We start from the raw sequence: 27,532 nt of genomic DNA on the forward strand, positions 1-27,532 counted from the left end.
CAACTCACCGCCCGCTTCCAACGACATTACTCCTGAAGATCCGCCCAGTGCCACCTTCGGGGTGGCCTGGAGCGGGCGGGAGGGGAGAGGCGCCGGGAACCGCCCGCTGACGTCAGCGGACGGCCGAGTGGCGCAACTGACCTCCCGCCTGCTGAGCTCCCACATTCATGCGTGCGGGAGTTGTGGGAGTCGGCGGCAGGAGGGGGCTCGATGGAGGCTGGTCTGTCCCCGACCGTAAGCAAGAAGAACCTGAAAAAAAGTTTAGTGAACATTTAAAAAAAAAAAATTCCACAGCGACTTACCTGGGTGGGATCTCCTGGAGGGCTCCTGATAGTTTTTTTTTACTGATAATTTTTTTTTCCAGGTCTTTGACCCTCCATGGGCCCGACGCCAATCTTGGCGGCACTTGGGCGGCAAGCACCTCTGCTGCCGCGAATGAGACCTCCCGCCCGCTGACGCCCAGATCGGCGGCGTACGTCGTCCATTTGCCGCCTGCTGACCTACAAGGGACCTCGCCGATGAATATCCCGCCCAGGGTACCGTCCGGTACCTCGGCGGCCATCGACGGCACTTTGGGCGGCACTTGGACGGGCGGAGGCTTTGATGAAAATCGGCCCCTATGATTCTATAAGATGAGGCATTCACTGCAGTGCAGAAAATATCTCGTATAACAAGCTCTGCTGTGCAAAACTAACCTTCTGTTAGACATTCATGAGCGGAGTTACTGCTCACAATTGAGGAGGAATCTATGGTCCAGTCTGTGCAAGTCTTCAGGCAATAGGAGGGGGATATTATTAGAAACATAGAAACATAGAAAATAGGTGCAGGAGTAGGCCATTTGGGCCTGCACCACCATTCAATAAGATCATGGTTGATCATTCACCTCAGTACCCCTTTCCTGCTTTCTCTCCATACCCCTTGATCCCTTTAGCCGTAAGGTCCATATCTATCTCCATCTTCAATATATCCAATGAACTGCCATCAACAACTCTCTGCAGTAAGGAATCTTAAAGAACAACTGTCCTCATCAATACAGTGCAACCTGTTTATTCATGGAACTGCTTGCAACCATTGCAAAGATGTGATCAGAATTCAGACTGCTAATAACCTGTACTCAAAACTCAATGTGCAAAAGATAATTAAATACAGCCACGACCTTACAGAATCATTTCAGTACAAGTAATCTGGTCAATCTCCTATCCAATCCCCAAAATGCACACTACTGCCAACCCCTCTTGCACCAACGTGATATTTCCATTTCCCACACCAGCTGTGCTCAGAGCCTCTCTACATCATGCCAGGTTTATGAGAATGAGTGATGAATTTTCCCAATTAGTACACCGAGCAGTGATTCAAATCTCCTGGATGAATTTCTAAGGTCAGTCTGGATTTCAAACTATTGTACAAAGAGATTGCCAGATGCAAATTGTAATGTTACAATCACAACTGATTCAGAACCCTGCTAAACATGATGTAGCTCATCTTGGCCGGGGATCAGGAGACTTAATAAACAGATATGTAGAAGCTTGTGTATTATAATACAGGAATGGAATGTAGGGAACATGTCTTTCAAACCAGAACAGGCAGAATATTTAGGCAGCAAGTCAATGGGGCAGCAGTGGGAAATCTTCAAATATGAGATGGATAATGTACAAACTAAATATATTCCTATCAGGCGAAAAGGAATGGAATCAATGCTTAGAGCTCACTGGGCAGTTAGAAAGATTAAAACTAAACTGAACCTTAAAAGGGAAGAATATAATAAAATTAGGGTGAATCTTATTTGTAATGTATGCACCTGTGAGTATGCTCACAGGTTTGTAGAGCTGTTGAAGGGGGTCATTCAGCCCGACTGCATGCCTCTCTTCCACGGTTACATCCGAGCCAGGGTGCCCCTGGAGATGGAGCAGGCGTTGTCCACCGGTATGCTCGCGGCCTTCTGCGAGAGGTGGGCGCCGGAGGGACTGGAGTGCATTATCACCCCCGGCGACCGAATTTTAATTTGATTTTATATGGTTTAAAGTTTAATTTCTTTTATTGCCGGGTTTTTAGTGTCCCCCTCCCCTTTTTTAGGGGGCACTTATATATATTTGTGTTTCAGTGCCCAAAAAAACCCACAAAAAAACTAAAAAAAAACCCAAAAAAAGACTCAATAAAACCCCAGCCAGTTGGGACTCGGTCATCCACGATGAGGTATGCAGTTGTGAGCCTAGTGGATGAACTGGTAATGTGTCGTGTGATTGTTAAACCTTTGTTAATAAACCAGCTAGTTCTTAATAGCAATGTGTTACTATGAATTCTTAAGTAAAGAACCCATGAAGCAAATACATTACACTATTCGCAATAATCATGTGGCATGCAAAAATGTAGCAGCAAGGCAGAAAGGAAGATTAGATTGGCCAAAGGTATAATGGTAAAAAGACTAGCCAGTAGTATAAGAGGAAATAGAAAGTGCTTTTTTATAAGCATCTGAAAGGCGAAAGAATATTTGAAGAGAAGTTAGGGCAGCTCAGGCATGATCGAGGGACCCTAAGGGCCTGAAGGGACGGCTGCCGCAGGGTTTGGACGGCCAATCGATCGGCCGCCGGGGTCCGATGATTTTCCCTCCATGAGCCATATTCAGCTCGGGGCGGATTTGAGCAGTGTTCACTTCCGCCGGAAATGGCGCATGAAGCCGCTGTATAGGTAAGTCTCCAGCAGAGAGGGAAGCAGCGTGCGGGCCGCTGTAAAGCCACCAGGACAGCGAAATTCACCGAGGAAAAGGTAGGACTTTTCCCGGCAGTGCCCCCACAGGGTTTTCGATGAGGTGCTCGAAAGCGATATCGCTGGGGCCCTTTGGTAGGTAAATAGTTTTATTACGTATTAGTGTTTTGATTTCATTTTCCAGCATCCGCAGTATTTATTTTGTCATATAGTTTTATTAATTGTTTTGGCTCCATTAAACCTGCTCAGTGCTGCTCAGAGGTTTAAGCAGACTCCTGTACTTTTGTCGTCATCATAGGCAGTCCCTCAAAATCGAGGAAGACTTGCTTCCACTCCAAAAGTGAGTTCTCAGGTGACTGTACAGTCCAATGCGGGAATTACAGTCTCTGTCACAGGTGGGACAGACAGTGGTTGAAGGAAAGGGTAGATGGGGAGCCGGATTTGCTGCACGCTCCTTCCGCTGTCTGGGCTTGGTTTCTGTATGCTCTCGGCGACGAGAATCGAGGTGCTCAGCGCCCTCCCGGATGCTCTCCCTCTATTTAGGGCGGTCTTGGGCCAGGGATTCCCAGGTGTCGGTGGGAATGTTGCACTTTATCAAGGAGGCTTTGAGGGTGTCCTTGAAGCATTTCCTCTGCCCACCTGGGACTCACCTGCCGTGTAGGAGTTCCGAGTAGAGAACGTGCTTTGGGAGTCTCATGTCGGGCATGTGAACAACGTGGCCCGCCCAACGGAGCTGATCCGAGTGTGGTCAGTGCTTCGATACTGGGGATGTTGACCTGAACGAGAACACTGACGTTGGTGCGGTTGTCCTCCCTGTGGATTTGCAGGATCTTGCGGAGGCAGCGTTTGTGGTACTTCTCCAGCGCTTTTTGGTGTCTACGGTTTATGGTCCACGTCTCTGAGCCATATAGGTGGGCGGGTATCACTACTGCCTTGTAGACCATAAGCTTGGTGCCAGATTTGAGGTCCCGGTTTTCGAACACTCTCTTCCTCAGGCAACCGAAGGTTGTGCTGGCATACTGGAGGTGGTGTTGGACCTCATCATCTACTTTTGTACAACTTTCAGGTCTGACTTTTTAGTGGAGTCCTGTGAGCTGCTGAGACCTGCTTGGCAGGGTTCACCCTGAAGATGGGAGGAGCGTTGGAAGGGCGACACCTGGTACACCTGCTCAGAAACAGGGCGGCACGCAGGAAAAGGCATCGCAGTCAGCACCGTGCAGAGAGGCAGTGGGCAAGGAGAGCCAACAGGTTCACTGATATGGAGCTGGAGACACTGATGGACGGTGTGGAGGACAGAAGAAGAATACTGTTTCCTGAAGTGGGGAGACCTGACAGACAGGCAGTACATGGAGGGAGGTTGAAGGGGGTGTCAGGCACCTCCATATATTTGAGGACACACCCGGCCCTTCCAGGGTGGCGATGGATCGAGGCCTCCTAGCTCTGGGGCGACGGGGATCCTCTTCCTCCTCCTGCACCTCCTCCTCCTCCTCCTCCTCAGGTGGTGCTGCTGACTCGACCTCCAGCAGCTGTCCCCAAATGGTGGCCAGGTTGTGCAGCATGCAGCAGACCCGTTGAGGAGAGTACTGCAAAGTGCCACCTAGCAGTCCAGGCACAGGAACCTCTGCTTAAGGATGCTTATGCGCTGCTCGATGATACACCTGGTGGCACAATGAGCATCATTGTACGCATGCTCTGACGGTGTCCCGGGATTCCGCAGAGAGTGAGCAGCCAAGTGGGCAGGGGATATCCCTTGTCCCCAAGCAGCCAACCGCAATCCTGATTCGGGCCGGTGAAGACAGCGGGCACACTGGTCTGGCGCAGAATGAACCTTACACCAGCCATCCCTCAGGGTCTTGCTGCAAACCCAGGCCTTTAAAAAGGTCAGGGAGCGGCTGGCTTATTCGAAACCCTTACCTCCATGCTGAATTTCTCAGTGGTGATAACGCTCAAATGAAGACAGCCACACCGCTGAAAAATCCACTTTGGAAGGGTTCATTAGCGCTGGAACCCAATTGTTCACTTTTGGAGCTGAATATGGGGTGGCCCAGCCACAAAGAAATGTTGGCATAATGTCCCCAAAAAGGTGGGGGAACATCAGCTTTCCAGCAGGACTGAATTTTGGGCCCTTAGCGTGAACGGTGATGGTATCACAGACTTATTAAATAAATATGCATCTCAGACCGAGAGAGAGAGAGAGGGAAATCGTTACAGCTACTGAAGTTGTCGGGCTATAACAGTCAGATACAGGAAGACATAAATGTGTCACTTGCACATACAAGTCTCCCTGAGATCAAAGCAGGAGAGATTTAAGACAGCCAGTCCAGACACAGCTGCCAACACACAAGGTGAATGTAGCCAGGAGCAGAGTATCTGGGAAGGATTGATAGCAGCGCTACAGATAGAGATTCATCACTCTGAGGCCTCAGAAAACTAACTCCATCCTCCCAGGGGTAGGCCAGTAAACCGTTTTTTCCACACCCACTCATAAGGACCAAATGATATATCTCCTAGAAACTTTGCTAACGACATTAATCTATTCAGCGGACTGGCTCTTTAATGCTGTCAACTTGTCAGATATCTAAAGATTCTAAACCTAAATTAATCTGAACAATTTATGTCAATCTCGCACACACAACTCAACTGTAAATTTATAATCAGGAAAATGCTGATTCTGAATTGCAGTGACATAAACTCTGTTATTTATTTTATCAATTAACTCTCTTAATATTATCTTCAAATAAATATTTACATTTGGGAGCTTCTAACTGATTCTAAGGTTAATAATTACTAACTGTTAGTTTATAACTTTATCGTCCGGTGGCCTGTCACTTTAATTCTCCGCTCCACTCACACTCTGACCTCGCGATCCTCGGCCTCTTACCCTGTTCCAACAAAGCTCGGTGTAATTGAAGGAACAGCACCTCATCATTCAATTAGGCACTTTACAGCCTTCTCGACTCAACATCGAGTTTAACAATTTCAGACTATAACCTCTGTTGAGTCCTTAACTCTTAAAACATAATCACACGAGGCACGTACTGCAGACACAGTCACTCTGTGCACTTCACCTTTATTACCTGGACCAAGGAGTGCTGGCCCTGCGAGGGACCTCCCCTTATATACCTGAATCTCCAGGTAAGGAGTGTCTCCCACAAGTACACCTCCTGTGGTCAAGCTGCGCATTTCTAGTAAGTATGTACAGTATGTAGTGGTTACATGAGGGTTACATACATGACATCACCTCCCCCCTCACATCTTTTTGACTCAAAGGTTAAGTCTATCAGGTGGTCGACGCTCTCTCGTGGAGCGCCGCAGTTGAGGCTCTTGGTGGCTGAGCCTTGGCATGTGTTTCTGTCACCTGAGGTGATTCCGGCCTGTCCGGGCTGGCCGCAGGGACTGTGCATGCTGGTGATTGTCCTTGTTGCTCGTCCACTGGCAGTGGTGTGGTTGACATCTCATGCTCTTCTTTATGTTCATCGGTGTCTATGCTGAACCTTTTCTTTACTTGGTCCAAGTGTTTGTGGCATATCTGCCCATTATTGAGTCTGACCACTATGACCGTGTTTCCCTCTTTACCAATTATAGTGCCCTCCAGCCACTTGGGTCCCAATGCATGGTTAAGTACAAATATCGGATCATCCATTTCTATACACCTCTCCCTTGAGTTATGATCGTGCCACTCGGTTTGGAACTGGCGCTTGCCCTCAACAATGTCTGCCAGGGTTGGGTGGATGAGGGACAGCCGCGTTTTGAGCGTACGTTTTGTGAGGAGTTCCGCTCCCGTGAGCGAGTGCGGCCGGGACCTATAGGCCAGCAGGAGGCACGATAGGCGGTACTGCAGAGAGGGTCCTTGGATACGGAGCACGCCTTGCTTTATGACTTGGACCGCACGTTCCGCCTGGCCATCGGAAGCCGGCTTGAATGGCGCCGTCCGGACATGTTTGATGCCATTACCCGACATAAATTCCTGGAATTCATGGCTGGTGAAACACGGGCCATTGTCGCTGACCAGAATGTCCGGTAAGCCGTGGGTCGCGAAAACCGTGCGCAGGCTCTCCATGGTGATGGATGTCATGCACGAGTTTAATATGATGCACTCGGTCCATTTCGAGTATGCATCGACAATTATCAAGAACATTTTTCCCATGAACGGGCCCGCATAGTCCACGTGAATGCATGACCAAGGCTTGGTGGGCCAGGGCCACGGGCTGAGCGGGGCCTCCCTGGGGGCATTGCCCAGCTGAGCACATGTCGTGCACCTGCGAACCCAGTGTTCCAGGTCTGAGTCAATCCCCGGCCACCATGAGACCGAGCAATTATCCTTCATTAACACGATGCCAGGGTGCTTGCTGTGGAGTATTCCTGATGAATGCTTACCTCCCCTTCTGGGGCATGACAACTCGGCTGCCCCATAGCAGGCAGTCGGCTTGGATGGAGAGCTCATCCATCTGTCTTCAAAACAGTCTGACCTCCTCGGGGCACGCCCCGTGCGTGGGCGCCCAATACCCCGTCAGGACACATTTTTTTATCATGGATAGGAGGGGGTCCCTGTTGGTCCAGAGTTTGATCTGGTGGGCTGTGATGGGGGAGCCTGCGCTGTCAAAAGCCTCATCGGCCATGACCATCTCAGTGCTTTGCTCCGCTGACCCCTCGGTGGTGGCCAGGGGAAGCCTGCTGAGCACGTCATACGCAGTAGTCATACGCAGCCAGCATGAGAGCCCATCGCTGTATGCGAGCTGACGCATTTTCATTGACCGCCTTGCTGTCGGACAACAGAGAAGTTAATGGCTTGTGGTCCATTTCTAACTCGAACGGTCTGCCGAAAAGGTATTGGTGCATTTTTTTCACACCATAAATGCAAGCGAGTGCTTCCTTTTCGACTATGCCATACCCACGTTCTGTCTGGGCAAGCGACCTGGAGTCATAAGCCACCGGTTGGAGTTTTCGATCTCCATTACCCTGCTGCAACACACACCCAACCCCGTATGATAATGCATCGCATGTTAAAACTAGTTTTTTCCAGGGGTCATACAACAGTTTGTTAGAACAAAGCAACTTCTGCGCCCTGTTGAAAGCCCATTCTTGACAGTCCCCCCAAAACCATTCACAACCTTTACGCAGGAGCACATGTAACGGCTCCAATGATGTGCTTAAGTTCGGCGGGAAGTTCCCGAAATAGTTCAAAAGTCCCAGGAACGATCGCAACTCCGATGTGTTGCCGGGCCGGGGTGCACGACGGATTGCCTCCGTTTTGGATTCGGTAGGCCGGATCCCGTCTGCGGCAACCCTCCTGCTCAAAAACTTGACCTCTGGGGCCAAAAACACACATTTGGCCTTCTTCAGCCGCAGGCCTAACCAGTCCAGTCGGCGTAGCACCTCCTCCAGGTTGTGGAGGTGTTCCTCGGAGTCTCGACCCTTTATTAGGATGTCGTCCTGGAATATGATTGTGCTGGGAATGAATTTCAGCAAGCTTTCCATGTTTCTCTGAAAGATGCTGGCCGCCGAACGGATGCCAAAAGGACACCTGCTGTAGATGAATAAACCCTTGTGTGTCGTGATGGTGGTCAGAAGCTTGGATTCTTCAGCCAGTTCCTGAGTCATGTAGGCCGAAGTGAGGTCCAATTTAGTGAACACCTTGCCACCTGCCAACGTGGCAAAAAGGTCCTCTGCCCTCGGGAGCGGGTATTGGTCCTGCAGGGACACCCAGTTGATGGTGGCTTTGTAGTCACCGCAGATCCTAACCGAGCCGTCCGCTTTAAGGACAGGAACAATGGGACTTGCCCAGTCACTGAATTCAACAGGCGAAATTATGCCCTCTCTGAGCAGCCTGTCCAGTTCACTCTCTATTTTCTCACGCATCACGTACGGCACCGCTCTGGCTTTGTGGTGCACTGGTCTGGCGTCCGGGGTGATGTGTATAACTACTTTTGTGCCCTTGAACGTTCCGACACCGGGTTGAAACAGTGACCCAAATTTTTGTCGTACCTGTGAGCATGAGCTTCGCTCCACAGATGAAATGGCGTGCACATCCCCCCATTTCCAGTTCATCTCAGCTAGCCAGCTCCTTCCTAAAAGCGCGGGGCCATTTCCCGGAATAATCCAGAGTGGCAGCCGGTTCTGTGACCCATTGTGTGTTACCACCACGTTTGCACTGCCTAGCACTGGAATGATCTCTTGGGTGTACGTCCGTAGCTGCGTATTAATTCGTTCCAGTTTGGGCCTGCTAGCTCTGTGTGGCCATAGTTTCTCAAATTGTTGTGCACTCATGAGGGACTGGCTAGCTCCCGTGTCCAGCTCCATGCGCACCGGGATGCCATTCAATAAAACTTTCACCATCATGGGTGGCGTTTTGGTGTATGAGCTGCGGACGTCAGCCACATGAACCTGCTGAACTTCAGCATCCATGGCTTTACCCCAGGCATTGTCCTGCACTGCAAGCCCCTCGCCTGATTCCTGTGTTTCATAGATTAGGCTCACTACCGGCTGTTTGCAAACCCTAGCCAAATGTCCTCTGGCATTACAATTCCTACGGACGAACTGCTGGAATTTGCAGCTTTTCGCATAATGTCTGCCCCCGCATCTCCAGCATTGGCTGAGATCGTTGTTCACAAAAGGACTGTTAGCAGGCATTCCTCCCTGATTGTTCCCTTGGTTGTTTCTAAACACTCTGATGGTGGGTGTTAATGGTCCCCTTGAGGCGTGAACTGCCGCTCCCCTCTCCATTGTCCCTGTCGGGGGCCCACCTTAGAATCGGTTTCAGCCTGGGCAGTTACAAAATGCCTTTGCCTGACTGCGAGATCTTGAGCCGCGTTTATTGTCCGTCGCCACGTTGGAACCAGGACAACTCGCGTAAATTCTCTTGGTCTCTTCTTCCCCCGCTGTGAAAGTTTGAGTTATCAATGCTGCCCCTTCTAGAGTTAAGTCCTTGGTCTCTATGAGCTTCCTGAAGATCCCAGCAGGGCTAATGCCCTCAATGAAAAAAATCACTTAACATCTCCCCCCTGCAGGCATCTGAGAACTTACAGAGGCTGGCCAAGCTCCGCAAGTCTGCCACGGAGTCCGAGGTGTTTTGCCCTTCCCGACGTCGGTGTGTGTAGAACCGGTGCCGGTCCATGTGTATGCTGCTCGCCAGTTTTAAGTGTTCGCTGATCAGCTGGCTGAGCTCTTCAAAAGACTTGTCGGCCGGTTTGTGGGATGCCAGCAAGTCCTTCATCGGCGCATACGTTTTTGTCCCGCAGCTTGTTACTAGATGCGCCCTCCGCTTGTCAGCCGCATCCTCTCCCAGCCAGTCCTTCGTGACAAAGGTCTGCTGGAGTCTCTCCACAAAATCGTCCCAGTCTTCACCCACACAGTAACGTTCCTCTGAGCTACCGGTGGCCATCCTCTGGGTTCAGTGATTCCCGTTTCCCGTTGCCAGGTGTTGTGTCCTTAACTCTTAAACATAATCACACGAGGCACGTACTGCAGACACAGTCACTCTGTGACCTTCACCTTTATTACCTGGACCAAGGAGTGCTGGCCCTGCGAGGGACCTCCCCTTATATATCTGAATCTCCAGGTAAGGAGTGTCTCCCGCAAGTACACCCCCTGTGGTCAAGGTGTGCATGTCTAGTAAGTATGTACAGTATGTAGTGGCTACATGAGGGTTACAATTGTATAAGGGTTACAGTAGTATGCTGGTTACATACATGATAACCTCTGCCCCCATTTCTTTTCACATGACACTTGTTGATGGTTCTGCCATTCCCATTAACGCCTCTTCTAGACCCATCATTTGTTTCTTTACTTGTCCCATTACCATCTCCTTATGCTTTGTACTATCATCCCATTTGTCATTTAATCTCTCCTTTCTTCCACCCTATCACAGACGTTCCCTTTTGTTCCTTCCTCCCCTCCCCCCTTCCTCTGCCCCTGCACCTATTTAAAATCTGTTACATCTCTAACTTTTTTCAGTTCTGATGAAAGGCCATTGACCTGAAACGCTAACTCGGTTTCTCTCTCCACAGATGCTGCCTGACCTGCTGAATATTTCCAGCATTTTCTGTTTTTATTTCATTGTCTGACTTATTTTGGAATTGGGAAACGAGGGTTAATTCATTCACTCAGGAGTTTCGACAGATCCTGATGGGAGGTTGCTAGTGTAAATGCTAACACAATCCTAATTAGTTGATGTGAGATAGTTTAGCGAGTTAAGTTTAGGCAACAATGGGAACGGTTTCAGTTAATTAAACACATCTGGAATATGAAAGCTAGCTTCAGTAATGGTGACCATGAAACTACCGGGTTGCCGTAAAAACCCATCAGGTTCACTAATGTTCTTTTGGGAAGGGAATCTGGTGCTCTTACCTGGTCTGGCATCTAAGTGATTCCAGACCCACAGCAATGTAGTTAACTCTTAACTACCCTCTGCAATGGTTTAGCAAGCCACTCAGTTGTAGCAAACGTTCACCACACGGACTGCAGCGGTTCAAGAAGGCGGCTCACCACCACCTTCTCAAGGGAAATTAGGGATGGGCAATAAATGCTGGCCTTGCCAGCGACACTTACATCCAATGAATAATAGCAACAATAATGTGCAGTTATATAGCGCCTTTAATGCTCACAGGAGCGTTAGCAAACAAAATGTAACACTGAGCCACATTGGGAGATGTTAGGCTAGGTGACCAAAGCTTGATGAAAGAGTTAGGTTTTAGGGAGCGTCTTAAAGGAGGAGAGAGAATTAGAGAAGTGGAGGGAAGGATTTCCAGAGCTTAGGGCCTTGGCATCATGAACTCTGAACTGTCCCTTGAGGAGTTGAGGGAAGGGGGTGGGACTAACTGAGAGTGGACTCGGGCTCGATGGACTGAATGGTCTTCTCCCGTGCTGTAACTATTCCACGATTCTATGATTTTATGTGTTAAGGTGAAGGGGTTAAGGATTCTTGTGGTGCCCTGAATGAATATTCCTGTGAGGAACAGCTCCTTACTGGGGCATGATTTTCATCATTGTCAATATCATGATCAATGGACTGCATAAGACAAGGAGCAATGTCATTGATGAGGTTATTGATCAAGAAGAGTTGCATTGAATGTTGTGCAATCTTCAGCATATCTTCCTATTTCTCTCCGTCTTTGCAAGGAGCCGTTGAAATGGTTTTGACATTTGAATGCTGGTCATGTTCAATGAAGCAGTCTGAGTCAGAGGCTGAGCACACAGTACTTTGATACCACCATAAGCACAGTGGGTTCACCTCTAAACCTGTTTCCAATCCAGGTCAGATCGATCGAATGGAAGTTTTCTTTCTCTGATGATTGTGAAGTACTTTGTAAATGTCAACACTTCAAAACATGTTTGCTATGAATTGGCTTTTAAATTGCACACTCACACAAAGAAAGGCAGGAGGTGATGACTGAAATGTATTGTCAGTATGTGGGGCAAAACAGGACGATGCAAAAGCAACAACATGGGACTCGAACCCATGACGCTGTGACTCAGAGACGAGTGTGTTAACCACTGAGCCACAGCTGACACCGTGGTGGTACAGGAACAAAGGCCTCCTTCTCTGCTGTAAAATTAGCTGATTCTAGGTCGATGCATCTTGGGGAGTCCTGTAATCCGGCGCCCACTGCTGCTCAGATCTACAAATGGCTTGATTCAAAGTGGCAAGTTGTGTTGTGGCCTTGTGGGTGACTCTCTCAGTTAAACGCAACATTTCCAAGTCTTTAACTCAGTAAACTCTTGCCCAAGGTTACTTCCAAATGCTATCAGTCCCAATCATAATGAAATTGGGGCAGAAAATTCCTCAGCTTCCAATCTTTACATTATTGTCACAAACTGGCCACAAGCTCACTTTGAAATCATACAGACAATATTGCTCCTCACTGCTCTGCCAATTTGCTTGCACGGGGCTTCAATTCCTTTTCTCATTGATTCATTTCAATGATTCTTCACCAAGCAAGAATTCTCAGCAACATGCTTAATGCAAACAGCATGGCAACAGCTTCAGTAACAGATAACATCAGCCTTGTGTTGTAGGGAGGGCTCTTAACTTCACTCCTAAGCAACGGAAAACTGCACAGTATTTTCATTTCAGGTCACAGATATGCTTAAGAAAGGCACCTGGCTCGCTAACACAATCGGGTGCTTTGGCGACCAGACTGGGGGAGATTAAAGCTGACTTAACAATTAGTCCATGCTGTGGGTCAGAGATTGCATGACTTTGAACTCTGCTTTGACCTCAGGTGCCAATATTGAAAGATCTTTGAAACATAGAAACATAGAAAATAGGTGCAGGAGTAGGCTAATCAGCCCTTCGAGCCTGCACCACCATTCAATAAGATCATGGCTGTTCATTCCCTCAGTACCCCTTTCCTGCTTTCTCTCCGTACCCCTTGATCCCTTTAGCTGTAAGGGCCATTTCTAACTCCCTCTTGAATATATCCAATGAACTGGCATCAACAACTTTCTGCGGCAGGGAATTCCACAGGTTAACAACTATCTGAGTGAAGAAGTTTCTCCTCATCTCAGTCCTAAATGGCCTACCACTTATCCTAAGACTGTGTCCCCTGGTTCTGGACTTCCCCAATATCAGAAACATTCTTCCCGCATCTAACCTGTCCAGTCCCGTCAGAATCTTATATGTTTCTATGAGATCCCCTCTCATCCTTCTAAACTCCAGTGTATAAAAGCCCAGTTGATCCAGTCTCTCCTCATATGTCAGTCCTGCCATCCCAGGAATCAGTCTGGTGAACCTTCGCTGCACTCCCTCAATAGCAAGAACGTCCTTCCTCAGATTTAGTTAAACATTTTTCCAAAACTGAACATGCTGAGCATTTACATTATAATTTATTACGAGAAGTTCAATCTATGAAAATTGAAAGTTCCATCAGCATTCTGCCACAGATTTATTGTGTGTTTTTATCAATGGGAAAAATGGTCAATGTTTTCATTGTTTTAATTATGTTTTATGAGTATTAATGCTATCATTATCAGATAATATTATGGAGAGAGTGGGTGATCAGGAAAGTGGGGAAGAAATGGTCTTCAGCACTGCAGTGGAGCCAGGGGTGGAGGGGTGGGGCACTTTAATTTTTTTAGGTAAATATTTTTATGAACATACCCGATTTTCATCGCTCCACTATTGGTGGCTGTGCTTTCAGCTGCCTGGGCCCTAAGCTCCAGAAATACCTCCCTAAACATCTCCGTTTCTCTACCTCTCTTTCCTCTTTTATGATGCTCCTTAAAACCTACCTCTTTGGCCAAGTTTTTAGTGGCCTGTCCTAATATCTCCTTATGTAGCTCAAATATTTGTTTGATATCAACAAAGGGACCTTGGGAATGCTTGTCCACAGATCCCTGGAAGTAGCAGGCCAAGTGGATAAGATGGTTAAGAAAGCATACGGAATGCTTGCCTTTATTAGCTGAGACATAGAAGACAAGAGCAGGGAGGTTATGCTTAAATTGTATAATACTTTGGTTAGGCCACAGCTGGAATACTGCGTGCAGTTCTGGTCGCCGTATTATAGGAAGGACGTGATTGCACTGGCAATACAGAGGAGATTTACGAGGATGCTGCCTGGAATGGCTATGAGGAGAAATTGGATAGGCTGGGTTTGTTCTCCTTGGAACAGAGGAGGCTGAGGGGAGACCTTATTGAGATGTATAAAATTTTGAGGAGCCTGGATATAGTGGATAGCAAGGGCCTATTTCCCTTGGTGGAAGGGTCAATTATGAGTGGGCATAGGTTTAAGGTGGATGGTGGAAGGTTTAGAAGGGATTTGAGGAGGGGCTTCCTCGCGCAGAGGGTTGTGGAGGTCTGGAACTCGTTACCTGGAAGGGTGGTGGATGCAGAAACCCTCACCACTTTTAAGAGATGGTTGGATGGGCACTTGAAGTGCCGTGGCCTGCAGGGTTACGGACCTAGAGCAGGTGAGTGGGATTAGACTGGATAACCTCTTATTGGCTGGCGCAGATGCGATTGTAAGTACTTTAGTGAATCGAATAGGGCCAGAGTGATCTCCTGGACTAGTTTCGATCGCTGGATGGGTCGGAGAGGAACTTTTCCAGATTTTTGTCCCCAATTGGCCTGGGTTTCTATCTTTATTTTTTGCCTCTCCCAGGAGATTGCATGGCTCTGGTTGGGGTGGAGTGTGAAATGTTTCAATACATGGGGTATATCAGTTGTGTGGGGCGGACTGGTTGGACCAGATGTTCTTTACCTTTCCGTCATTGTTCATAGGTTTATATGTAACCTTCAGGGCTGCTGACTGAGGGCCATGTGGCTTTTTGTCGGCCGGCGCGGACATGATGGGCCGAAATGGCCTCCTTCTGCACTGTAGATTTCTATGTTTCTATATTTCTATATTGCTCCTGGGACGTTTAACTGCAGTCAGGCGCTATATAAATGCAGGTTGATGTTGTTGGTTGGTTGCGCCTTGCAATGGTCTCTTTAAGGACCATCTGCAAGGCCGCATTTACTCCTGGCTTTCCTGAACACACCAGCCCAGCACTGCCTGTGTTCAGGGCAAACAGTTGTTGCAGTGGGGGTTCAAACAGGTATTAGGCCGCTTATTAGAAGTTGTAAATGAGCTAACGCCTGCTTCAGGCACATGCCCTGGACACCTCTGGTGGGTGGTGTACTTCGGGGAGGGGAGCAGGGGGAGGGGAGAGGGGTAGAGGGAGGATGCGGGGCAGAGGCGAAAGGTAGGGAGGGGAGGGAGTGGGGGAGAGGGGAGGGGGAGGGAGTGAGGAGGAGGGGCGAGAGGAGGGGAGGGGAATGAGGAGAGGGAGGTGAAAGAGGGAGGGAGAGAGAAAATGGAGGTGGAGAGAGAGTGAAGGGGAAAGGGAGGGAAGGGGAGGGAGAGGGGAGGGGAAAGGAAGGCAGAGGGGAGACAGGAGGGGGAGGAATGGGGAATGAAGAGGGGGAGAGGGAACAGGAGGGGAAAAGCAGGCAGAGGGGAGGAATGGGAGTGGAGGGGAAAGGAATGGGGAGGGGAGTGATGAGGGGAGGGGGAGCGAAGGGGAAATGGAGGCGAAGGGGAAAGAGGGGGAGTGGAGGGGTGTCATGTATGTATGCTTCGGGTTACTAGCCACCAGGGGACGCCACTGTTGGAGGTCATTGGGCTATATGCACGCATGTGCGGGCCAGGTATATAAAGGAAGCCACCATGTAATGTGGGTACATTGGGACCGAATAAAGTTGAGCCAGGTTTGCACCTAAGTGAGTTTACAGTATTCAGTCTTTCGCGTTACTACATATCTAACATTTGGCGACGAGGTAACTCAAGAACCTTCACATGCAAAATGAGCACCATTGGAATTCTGGAGAGATTCATGGAGGGAGAGGACTGGTCGGATTTCATCGATCGCCTTGACCAATTCTTTGTGGCCAACAAAATGGAGGAAGCTACTGACGTAGTTAGACGCAGGGTGGTTCTCCTCATTGTTTGCGGTCCAAAAATTTATGGCCTCATAAAGAATCTCGTCTCGCCTGCACATCCAATGGACAAGGACTATGATGGTAAGTGACCATCTCAAACCAAAAGAAGGCATCGTCATCTCACGCTATCGATTCTACACGGCATGTTTGTTCTGAGGTCCAGGATATGTCTGAATTTGTCACCGACCTAAGACGTCTTGCTGGGCAATGCAAGTTCAAAGACGCATTGGGAGACATGCTGCGAGATTTCTTCGTAATAGGAATCAACCACGCGGTGATCCTCCGGAAGTTATTGACTGCGGAGACGCTGGATTTGAGCAAGGCCATCACGATTGCCCAGGCATGCATGATGACGGATGATAATTTAAGGCAGATATCGAAGAGTCAGAGCTCCTAGGCAAGTTCTGTAAACAAGATTGTGTTGACATATGGCAGAGCTGCTTATGGCAGGGCCTACTCGACTGCGTATGCGAAACCTGTAGCTGCTCAAAGTCCGCCAATGGGTACAAATCCGATTTCACCCTGTTGGCATTGTGGGGGCAATCTTCGGCATCATCAATGTCATTTTAAACAGTACATCTGTAAAGGGTGTTCGAAACTAAGGCATCTTCAGCGAATGTGTCCACAACTGAGTAAGAGTGCTGCGACTCACCAGTGGATGATGACGACCAGTCCAGCGCGGAGCTGGATATGCAACCCGAGATACTCGAGGAGGAAGTGTATGGATTGTATTCGTTCCTGACAAAAGAACCAACTGATAATGGTTAATGTGAAACTAAATGGCGTGCCGGTATCGATGGAATTGGACACGGATGCGAGTCAGTCGATAATGACCCAAAGGACATTTGACAAGCTGTGGGACACTAAAGCTGAGAAGCCTAAGCTCAGTCCAGTCAATGCCAAGTTGTGTACTTACACCATGAATTCATACCGGTGATTGGCAGTGCAGTAGTCAAGATGTCGTATGATGGTGTGGTTCATGATCTACCCTTATGGATCATTTCAGGAAATAGTCCAATGCTGTTCAGCAGGAATTGACTCCAAAAAATCAAATGGAATTGGAACGATATCAAAGCATTGTCATCGATGGATGACACTTCATGTGCTCAAATGCTGAGCAAGTTTCCTCGCTGTTTGAACCGAACATCAGCAATTTCACGGGAGCCAAGGTGCAGATTTACCTGGACTCGGGTGCAAGACCTGTCCATCACAAAGCTAGGGCTGTTCCGTACATGATGAGGGAGAAGGTTGAAATTGAGCTGGACGGACTCCAATGTGAAGTGATCATATCACCGGTCGAATTTAACAAATGGGCAAGTCCCATTGTTCCTGTGTTGAGGAGTGATGGCACTGTCAGGATTTGTGGAGACTACAAGGTTACAATCAACCGATTTTTGAAACAGGATCAGTATCTGTTACCGAAGGCTGATGACCTGTTTGCAATGCTAGCCGGTGGGAAATCGTTCACTAAACTGGATCTGACATCAGCCTTTATGAGTTCGTCGACACGTCAAAGAAACTTACGTGCATCAACACTCATAAAGGACTGTTTATCTACAACAGGTGTCCTTTTGGAATTCACTCAGCTGCAGCCATATTTCAGAGGAGGAACATGGAGAGTCTACTGAAGTCCGTCCCTAGAACGTGTATCAAGATCACATTCTGGTCACAGGCTGTGACACTGCCAAAAACCTGAACAACCTTGAAGAGGTTCTACATCATCTGGACAAAATGGGACTTAGGCTGAAAAATTTGCAGTGCGTCTTCATGGCATCGGAAGCCGAATTTCTGGGGAGGAAGATTGCTGGTGATGGCATCAGGCCTATGGACTTGAAAACCAAGGCCATCAAAAATGCACCCAGGCCTCAGAATGTGACAGAGCTGCATTTGTTCCTTGGTTTATTCAACTACTTCAGTAATTTCTTACCTATATTGAGTAATTTATTAGAGTCACTGCACATGCTGCTCAGAAAAGGCGACAACTGGACTTGGGGTGTCTCTAAAGATAGAGCTTTTGAGAAAGCTACAAATCTGCTTTGCTCTAACAAGCTGCTGGTACATTATGATTCATGCAAGCATCTAGTGTTGGCCTGTGATGCTTCATCATATGGGGTTGGCTGCATGCTCCAACAAGGTAATGAGTTAGGTAAACTACAACCTATTGCGTATGCTTCGAAAAGTTTGTCAAAGCAGAAAGAGCCTACAGCATGGTAGAAAAAGAAGTTTTAGCCTGCGTGTATGGGGTTAAAAAGTTGCATCAGTACCTGTTTGGTCTTCATTTTGAACTCGAAACGGATCACAAGCCACTTATTTCATTGTTTTCAGAAAACAAAGGTATCAATACCAATGCACCGTCCTGCATCCAGAGGTGGGCGCTGACATTATCTGCCTGATGTCATGTATGTAACCATAATGTAACACCACTGAGTTATTGTATACACTCAACCTAGATACACACTTTGACCACAAGGGGTGAACTTGTGGGAGACACTCCTTACCTGATCACTCAGGTATTAAAAGGGAGGTCCCACGCAGGGTCACTGTCTTTGGAGTCCTGTGAATAAAGAGTTCAGGTCACTGAGTGACCTTGCCCCCAGAATGTGCCTCGTGTAGTTTCATACTGTAGAGTAAGGACTGTACATTGGCGACGAGAAACGGGAATTCATGACCCACGAGACTGGCCACCGGTAGCACAGAGAAATGGTACTGTGTTGGGGAAGACTGGGATGATTTTGTCGAGAGGCTTCAGCAAAGCTTTGTTACGAAAGAATAGCTGGGGGATGCAGCGGCCGACAAGCGAAGGGCTTATCTCTTGACCAGCTGCAGACCAAAGACTTATGCGCTCATGAAGGACTTACTAGCACCTGAAAAGCCGTCAGACAAAAACTTTGAAGAACTTAGCAAATTGATCGGGGAGCACCTCAAAACGGCGAGTAGCATACATATGGCCCGACACAGATTCTACACCCACTGACGTCATGAAGGACAAAGCATACTGGACTTCGTAGCGGACCTCTGCGTTTGGCCATCCTCCGTAAGTTCACAGACGCCTGAAGGGGGGTGATGCTTAGGGGCTTCTTTATCGAGGGCATCGGTCATGTGGGAATTTTCCGCAAATTAATTGGGACAAAGAATTTGACCTTGGAAGAGGCGGAGTTGATGGCTCAAACTTTCATGGCGGGGGAGGAAGAGACGAAAATAATATTCGCGCGCAATTCTGCCTCTAACGCAGCGATGGATCAGGGAGTCAACATCATTAATGCGACTCAGAGCCCCGCAGACAGGCAGGGGCAATCCGAAGCAATAGACCCCAGAGCAGGACTTCAACAGAGACAATGGTAGGCTGAACAGACATTCATGCCATCACAGTGGACAATGCGGCCCGGGATGGGGCCATTGAAACCAACTAATAGGGTACTTAAGCGCAGTCAAAGGGACAGTCAGTGCGGAATGCCTGGCCATAGTCCCTTTGTCCCCAACAATGGAAACTTTAACTCATGCTGGAGGTGTGGGGGAAAACACTCAGCCAGATCTTGCAGATTCCAACAGTTTGTCTGCAGAAACTGCAATCTCAGTGGCCATTTAGCTCGAATGTGCAGAAAACCTGCAACCAGACTAATATATGAGGCAGATGGACCAGAAGAGGGTTCTGTGACGCAGGATGATTTTTGGGGCAAATCGATGGATGCCGAGGTTCAGCGGGTCCATGCGGCGAATATTCACAGCTCATACACCAAAACGCCACCAATGATGATGAGGGTTTTATTAAACGGTATCCCTGTACACATGGAGCTGGACACTGGGGCCAACCAGTCACTCATGGGCGTTCAGCAATTTGAGAAGCTATGGCCACTTAAAGCCAGTAGACCCAAATTAGCACGCGTTGACACACAATTACGGACTTACACGAAATAAATCATTCCGGTGCTCGGCAGTGCAATGTTGGCTGTCACACACAATGGGTTAGTGAATCGGCTGCCACTTTGGATTGTCCCGGGCAATGGTCCCGCACTGTTGGAGAGGAGCTGGTTAGCCGAGATGAACTAGAAATGGGGGGATGTTCACGCAATGTCATCTGTGGAGCGAAGTTCATGCTAATAAGTCCTACAACAATTCGATTCACTATTCCAACCTGGCGTCGGGACTTTCAAAGGCACTAAAGTAGTGATACACATCACCCAGGACGCCAGGCCAGTGCACCACAAAGCCAGAGCGGTGCCGTATGTGATGCGGGAAAAGATCGAGAGCGAACTGGACCGGCTGTTGAGAGAGGGCATCATCTCGCCTGTTGAATTCAGTGACTGGGCGAGCCCCATCATTCCCGTACTAAAAGCAGATGGCTCTGTCAGGATCTGTGGTGACTACAAGGCCACCATCAATCGGGTGTCCCGACAAGATCAATACCCGCTCCCGAGAGCGGAGGACCTTTTCGCCACGCTGGCAGGCGGCAAGCTGTTCACCAAGTTGGACCTCACTTCAGCCTATATGACCCAGGAATTGGACGACGAATCTAAACTACTGACCACCATCACCACACACAAGGGACTGTTCATTTATGCCAATGCATCAGCTCACATACAGCGATGGGCTCTCACGCTGGCTGCTTATGACTACTCCATCCGGCACCGGCCCGGCACAGAAAATTGCACTGACATGCTCAGCAGGCTTCCACTGGTCATCACTGAGGGGGCAGCGGAGCAAAGCGCAGAGATGGTCATGACTGTCGATGCCTTTGACAGCGCAGGCTCCCCCATCACAGCCTGTCAGATCAAAATCTGGACAAACAGAGATCCCCTCCTATCTCTGATTAAGACATGTGTCCTGACTGGGGATTGGGCGCCCAGACATGGAGCATGCCCTGAGGAGGTCAGACCGTTCCACAGATGGATGGATGAGCTCTCCATCCCAGCTGACTGCCTACTAAGGGGCAGCCGGGTAGTTATGCCCAAGAAGGACAGGGAGGCATTCATCAGGGAACTCTACAGTGAGCACCCAGGCATTGTGCTGATGAAGGCCATTGCCTGGTCACATGTTTGGTGGCCTGGAATTGATTCAGACCTGGAACACTGTGTTCGCAGGTGCACGATGTGTGTCCAGCTGGGTAATGCCCCCAGGGAGGCCCTGCTCAGCCCGTGGCCCTGGCCCACCAGACCATGGTCACACATTCACGTTGGCTACGCGGGCCCGTTCATGGGTAAGATGTTCCTTATTGTGGTAGATGCGTACTCGAAATGGACCGAGTGCATCATTCTGAATTCATGCACATCATCCACCACCGTGGAAAGCCTACGTGCAATCTTTGCAACCCATGGCTTGCCAGACATCCTGGTTAGTGATAATGGCCCATGTTTCACAAGCTACGAATTCCGGGAGTTTATGTCGGGCAATGGCATCAACCACGTCAGGACTGCGCCGTTCAAGCCGGCCTCCAATGGCCAGGCGGAACGTGCGGTTCAAATCATCAAGCAAGGTATGCTCAGGATTCAAGGACCCTCCCTACAATGCCACCTATCGCGCCTCCTGCTGGCCTATAGATCCCGACCGCAATCGCTCACGGGGGTCCCGCCCACAGAGCTACGAATGAAATGGACACTCAAAACTCGGTTGTCCCTCATTCACCCAGTCCTGACCGACATAGTTGAGGGCAAGCGCAAGTCACAAAACGAGTACCATGACCATATAGCGAGGGGGAGATGTATAGAAATAAATGATCCTGTATTCGTCCTCAATCACGCCATGGTGCCCAAATAGCTTGAGGGTACTGTAATTGACAAAGAGGGGAATAGGGTCATCGTGGTAAAACTCAACAATGGTCAGATATGCCGTAAGCATCTGGACCAAGTAAAAAAAAGGTTCAGCATCGACACGGAGGAACTGAAGAAGACCATGAGGTGGAGCTCACCACACCGCCAGTGAACTAGCAACAAGAGCAATCAGAACAATGCACAGTCCCTGCGGTCAGCCCGGACAGGCCGGAATCACCACAGGTGACAGACACTCACGTCAGTGTCCAACAACCAGAGCCCCAACTGCGGCGCTCCACGAGGGAGTGTAGACCACCTGAAAGACTAAACCTCTGATTCCAATAAGACTTTGTGGGGGGGAGGTGATGTCATGCATGTAACCACAATGTAACACCACTGTATTACTGTATACACTCAACCTAGATGCACACCTTGACCACAAGGGGTGAACTTGTGGGAGACACTCTTTACCTGATCACTCAGGTATAAAAAGGGAGGTCCCACGTAGGGTCACATATCTTTGGAGTCCTGTGAATAAAGAGTTCAGGTCACAGAGTGACTTTGTCCCCAGAAGGTGCCTCATGTGGTTTCATACTGTAGAGTAAGGGCTTTACACCTATGATTATGTCATTTACCATAGACTTGGTACCGAGAATTGTGCTGATACAATGAGCTGTCTGCCTTTGCCCACACCAGAGGTGGAGACGCAACAACCTGCAGATGTACTGTTAGTTATGGATGCTTTTGAGAGTGAAGGAACCCCTGTCACTGCTCAACTAGTTAGGACCTGGACCAGACAGGACCCATGGTGATTGGTCTGCTATACCTATGGAAATGTGTGATGAGACCAAACCTTACAACCGTCACAAAGACGAACTGTCCATTTAGTCAGATTGTTTACGGTGGGGTAATCGTGTTGTTATGCCGAAGAAAGACAGAGTGAAATTTGTACGTGATCTACACAGCACTCATTCTGGTATTGTCATGATGAAAGCCATCACCAGGTCTCACATATGGTGGCCTGGAATTGACTCTGATCTGGAATCATGTGTGCATCAGTGCAACACTTGCATGCAGCTAAGCAAAGTACCAGCGGAATCTCCGCTGAGTCTGTGGTCGTAGCCATCCAAACCATGGTCGAGGATCCACATCAACTTTGCAGGTCCTTTCCTGGAAAAATGTTTATTGTCATGGTGGATGCATATTCCAAGTGGATAGAGTGTATAATCATGTCATCCAGTACATCCACAGCTACCATTGAGAGCCTTCCTGTGATGTTCGCTACTCATGGTCTGCCTGACATCATTGTGAGCGACAACGGATCTTGCTTCAGAAGTCTGGAGTTTCAAGAGTTCATGAAACTCAATGGTATTACACATGTGAGGTGAGCCCCATTCAAACCTGCTTCTAATGGTCAAGCAGAGCGTGCTGTTCAAACCATCATGCAGAGTATGAAATGTGTAACTCAGGATCCACTGCAGACTCGCTTGTCACGCATATTGCTTAGTTACAGGACAAGACCCCACACGCTTACCGGGGTCTCCTCTGCTGAACTATTGATGAAGAGCGGTCTCAAGACCAAGCTCTCTCTCATCCATCTTGACTTGAATGATCGTGTTGAAAACAGACGTCAAAATCAGCAATGGTATCATGATCGTGCTGCTGTGTCACTCGACATCTCTGTTAACAATCCTTTATATATGCTTAATTATGGTCAAGGTCCCAAGTGGGTCACCAGTATTATTACAGCCAAGGAGGGTAACAGAGTGTTTATTGTCAGGCTCAAGAATGGGCAAACATGCAGGAAACATGTTGATCAGATAAAGCTGCGGCTCACGGATGAACCGGAACAAGTTGAGGAAGATACAATCAGTGACCAACCAACCTATATTCATTCATCAGAGGACTCCGCCGTCATCAATGAATCTGGACTTTCAATCTCTGACATGGTCATTGCCACTCCCATCAGATCAGCTACCCAGCCCCCAGTCATAACTGACTCAGAACGCTCGCCCAGAACTGGAGTTGAACTGAGATGATCAATTCGTGAGCGGAAAGCCCCAGACCGTCTTAACTTGTAAAAAGACTGATACTAAGATCTTGAAGGGGGATGTTGTCATGTATGTGTGCTTGGGGTTACTAGCCACCAGGGGGCGCCACTGTCGGAGGTCATTGGGCTGTACGCATGTGTGTGCGGGCCAGGTATATAAAGGAAGCCACCATGTAATGCGGGCACTTTGGGCCCGAATAAAGTTGAGCCAGGTTTGCACCTGAGTGAGTTTACAGCATTCAGTCTATCGAGTTATTACATACATAACAGGGGAAAGGGAGGGGAGGGGAGGCGGAGGAAAGGAGGGGAAGGGGAGGGGAGGGGAAAGGGTGGGGGAGAAGAGAGAGGAGGGGAGGAAGAAGGGATTTCCATTCTCTCGCCATAACCCCAGAGAAATAGTGCAAACAGCCATGTTCAGCCGTTTATGTTGTTTCTCCAGGGCCAGATTCTGATTGAAGTTGAGACAAACATCGACAGGATATCCCTCCGGAGCTCATTTGTGTCGGGCTTTCTTTTTAAAAAATGGGCCATCTTTGCTTTCTCAAATCTTTGCTCTCCTTTTGCATTAAGCAAGTAGTGCAATCATTCTACTTTCAGCTCCGGCCCAATTATATCTTGTTTGCCGTTGCCAAGTGCATGATACCACATGTGCAACATCTGTGGTTGTATAATGGCACTGTAATTCACTCAGCAATTCAAAACTAGCAGAATTTAACTCACAGGTGAGACAGTAAAGCTCCTACCCTAGGTGCAAAGCACAAGGCAAGGATAAAACGCTAAATGTAATCATCTATTCTATTCAGTTCAGCCAGCAATGTTAACACTGAAGCCTTCATGCTCAATCACTGAGTCTACAGCACGTTCAAAAACTACCGCAGCAAGTAAAGGCTGATATTCAGAGCAGACCATATATTTCATAGCAAATGATAAATTAAAAGATGGTTTTTAAATAAAATGTACAAGCAGATCAGCTGAAATGCATTTTGCATTCCTGCTGCAAAAAAACACAAGAATGATTGCTGATTCATTTCCTGGAGCCAAGCTGAGTAAAGATTAATTGCTGAAAAATAGATATTATTAAAATATTTAGCAAAGGGCTGCACTTTTACTGCTTGAGCATTTGTGATTCTCGGTTTGAAGCTCTTCAACAACAATAACAACAACTACCACAGCAAGTAAAGGCTGATGTTCAGAGCAGACCATATAGGCGCTTCACAGGAGTATTATGAGATTTAAAACATTTGCCATCGAGCCGCATAAGTAGAAATGAGCGCAGGTGACCAAATGCTTGGTGAAAGAGGTATGTTTTAAGGAACATCTTGAAGGAGGAAAGAGAGGTAGAGAGGCAGAGAGGTTTAGACAGGGAGTTCCAGAGCTTAGGGCCCAGGCAACAGAAGGCACGGCCACCAATGGTTGAGCGATTATAATCAGGGATTCACAAGAGGGCAGAATTGGAGGAGCGCAGACATCTCGGGGGGGGGGTTGTGGGGCTAGAGGAGATTACTGAGATAGCTATGGAGCTGTGAAGAATAATCTCGAATCTCATTGCCTTTTGAGTGTCGATTGCGTCCTGCGATCTTCCACTGTTTCATGTGCCAGATGTTCACCAATCCTGGTAAAGGTTCAGAACACTGGATGTGGACTTAGGATCCGTTCTCCACATGATCTTGTAATATCCGCTTACAGCTCAGGAGACTATCCAGCCCATTATGTCCGTGCCGGAACTTTGCTACAGTAATCCAAGACTAGCCCACACTCCCGTATCGTCCTCCAATATTTATAATTTTTCTTTAAAAGTTACAGTAATTTCCAGATTAACTATTCCCTTTCTCTCCAACGTATCTGCAGAAAGTCATTTTTCTCTTAATCTCTCTGCAGTCTCAAAAGCAGTTTTAAATTGATGATCCCTTGTCACTGACTCTGCCATCATAGGGTGAATTGGGAAAGGTTACTTCCTATCAAAATAGTTCTTATTTTAAAAACCTCTGTTAAACCTCATGTTGGCCTTCGCTAAAAGATAAAAAGAAAGACTCGCATTTATATAGCACCTCTCATGACCACCAGACGTCCCAAAGCACTTTAGAGTCAATGAAGTACCTTTGAAGTGTAGTAACTGTTGTACTGTGGGAAACACGGCAGCCAATTTGCGCACAGCAAGCTCCCACAAACAGCAATGTGATAATGCCCAGCTAATCTGTTTCGTAGTGATGTTGATTGAGGGATTGGCCAGGGCACCGGGGATAACTGCCCCGCTCTTCTTCAAAATAGTGCCATGGGATCTTTTACATCCATCATCATCATCATAAGCAGTCCCTCGAAATCGAGGAAGACTTGCTTCCACTCTAAAAATGAGTTCTCAGGTGACTGTACAGTCCAATACTGGAATTACAGTCTCTGTCACAGGTGGGACAGACAGTGGTTGAGGGAAAGGGTGGGGTGGGGAGTCTGGTTTGCCGCACGCTCCTCCCGCTGCCTGCGCTTGTTTTCTGCATGCTCTCAGCGACCAGAGAGAGGGGTCTCGGTTTTAACGTCTCATCCAAAAGCAATCACCTCTGACAGTGCAGTACTCCACTGGATTGGGAGCCTAGAATGTTCAGCTCAGGTCTCTGGAGGGGGACTTGAATCCACAACCTTCTAATTCAGTGGCGTGTGTGCTACCCACTGAGCCACAGCTGACACTGCTTCAGTCTACGCCAATTTCTCACATCTCTCCTCGTAACTATAGGTTCCCATCTCTCGAACCTTCACTGTATACTTTCTATACCTTTAATGTTATTTTCACAATAAGAAATTCAACACTTCACATAGAGTTCTAACTGTAACCTAATGCCCATTATCTTGTACAAATTTACCATTATTTCATTACTCTAGTACTCTGAGCTCCTATACATGCATTAGGTTTGGCTCAGTGGTAATACCCGTGCCTCTGAGTCAGACTCAAGCATGTGATCTGGGCCATCCCTCTGGTGCAGTACTGAAGGAGTGCTGCACTGTCAGAGGTGCCATCTCTCAAGTAAATATTAAACCGAGGCCCCACTTGTCCATTTAGGCACAAGTAATAGATCCCATATTTGAAGAGGAGCAAAGGTGGGAGTTCTCCTGGCCAACACTTATCCCTGAACCAAAATCACCAATAACAGAATATCTAGTCATTTATCGCTTTATTCTTTGTGGGACCTTGCTGTGCACAAATTGGCTAGCGTGTTTGCCTATAGTAAAACAGTCACTTGGGCCCTGATATTAACCCTAGGCCGGTTTTGGGTGGGTGGGTAGTGAGGTGAGCCGGAAAGGCCCTGATTTTAACTCCAGGTGGAATTCCCGCTCAGGCCCAAGTTAAGGTTACAGTCGGACCTCAATGATGTCATCGGGCTGCAACGTGCATATGTAAAGAAGGACCCTGTTGTCTCCGGGCGCCTGTCCTTGCTGCCTGCTCAGGAGAGCAGGTTAAAATGGCAGTTGTTACGATCATGCCGGCTTTCAGACAGGTAGGAGCCAGGGCGATTTTAACTGCTCACCCGCCAGGTCAATGCTGGGCACGTGTTGCTGAAAGAGAAAAATCTTTCTGATAAACCATCAGGGGCTGGGATTTCCGGTCCTTTGCACCACGGGTTTGGCCCC

The sequence above is a fragment of the Pristiophorus japonicus genome, chromosome 5 (assembly GCF_044704955.1).
Source record: "Pristiophorus japonicus isolate sPriJap1 chromosome 5, sPriJap1.hap1, whole genome shotgun sequence".
Classification (NCBI taxonomy): domain Eukaryota; kingdom Metazoa; phylum Chordata; class Chondrichthyes; family Pristiophoridae; genus Pristiophorus; species Pristiophorus japonicus.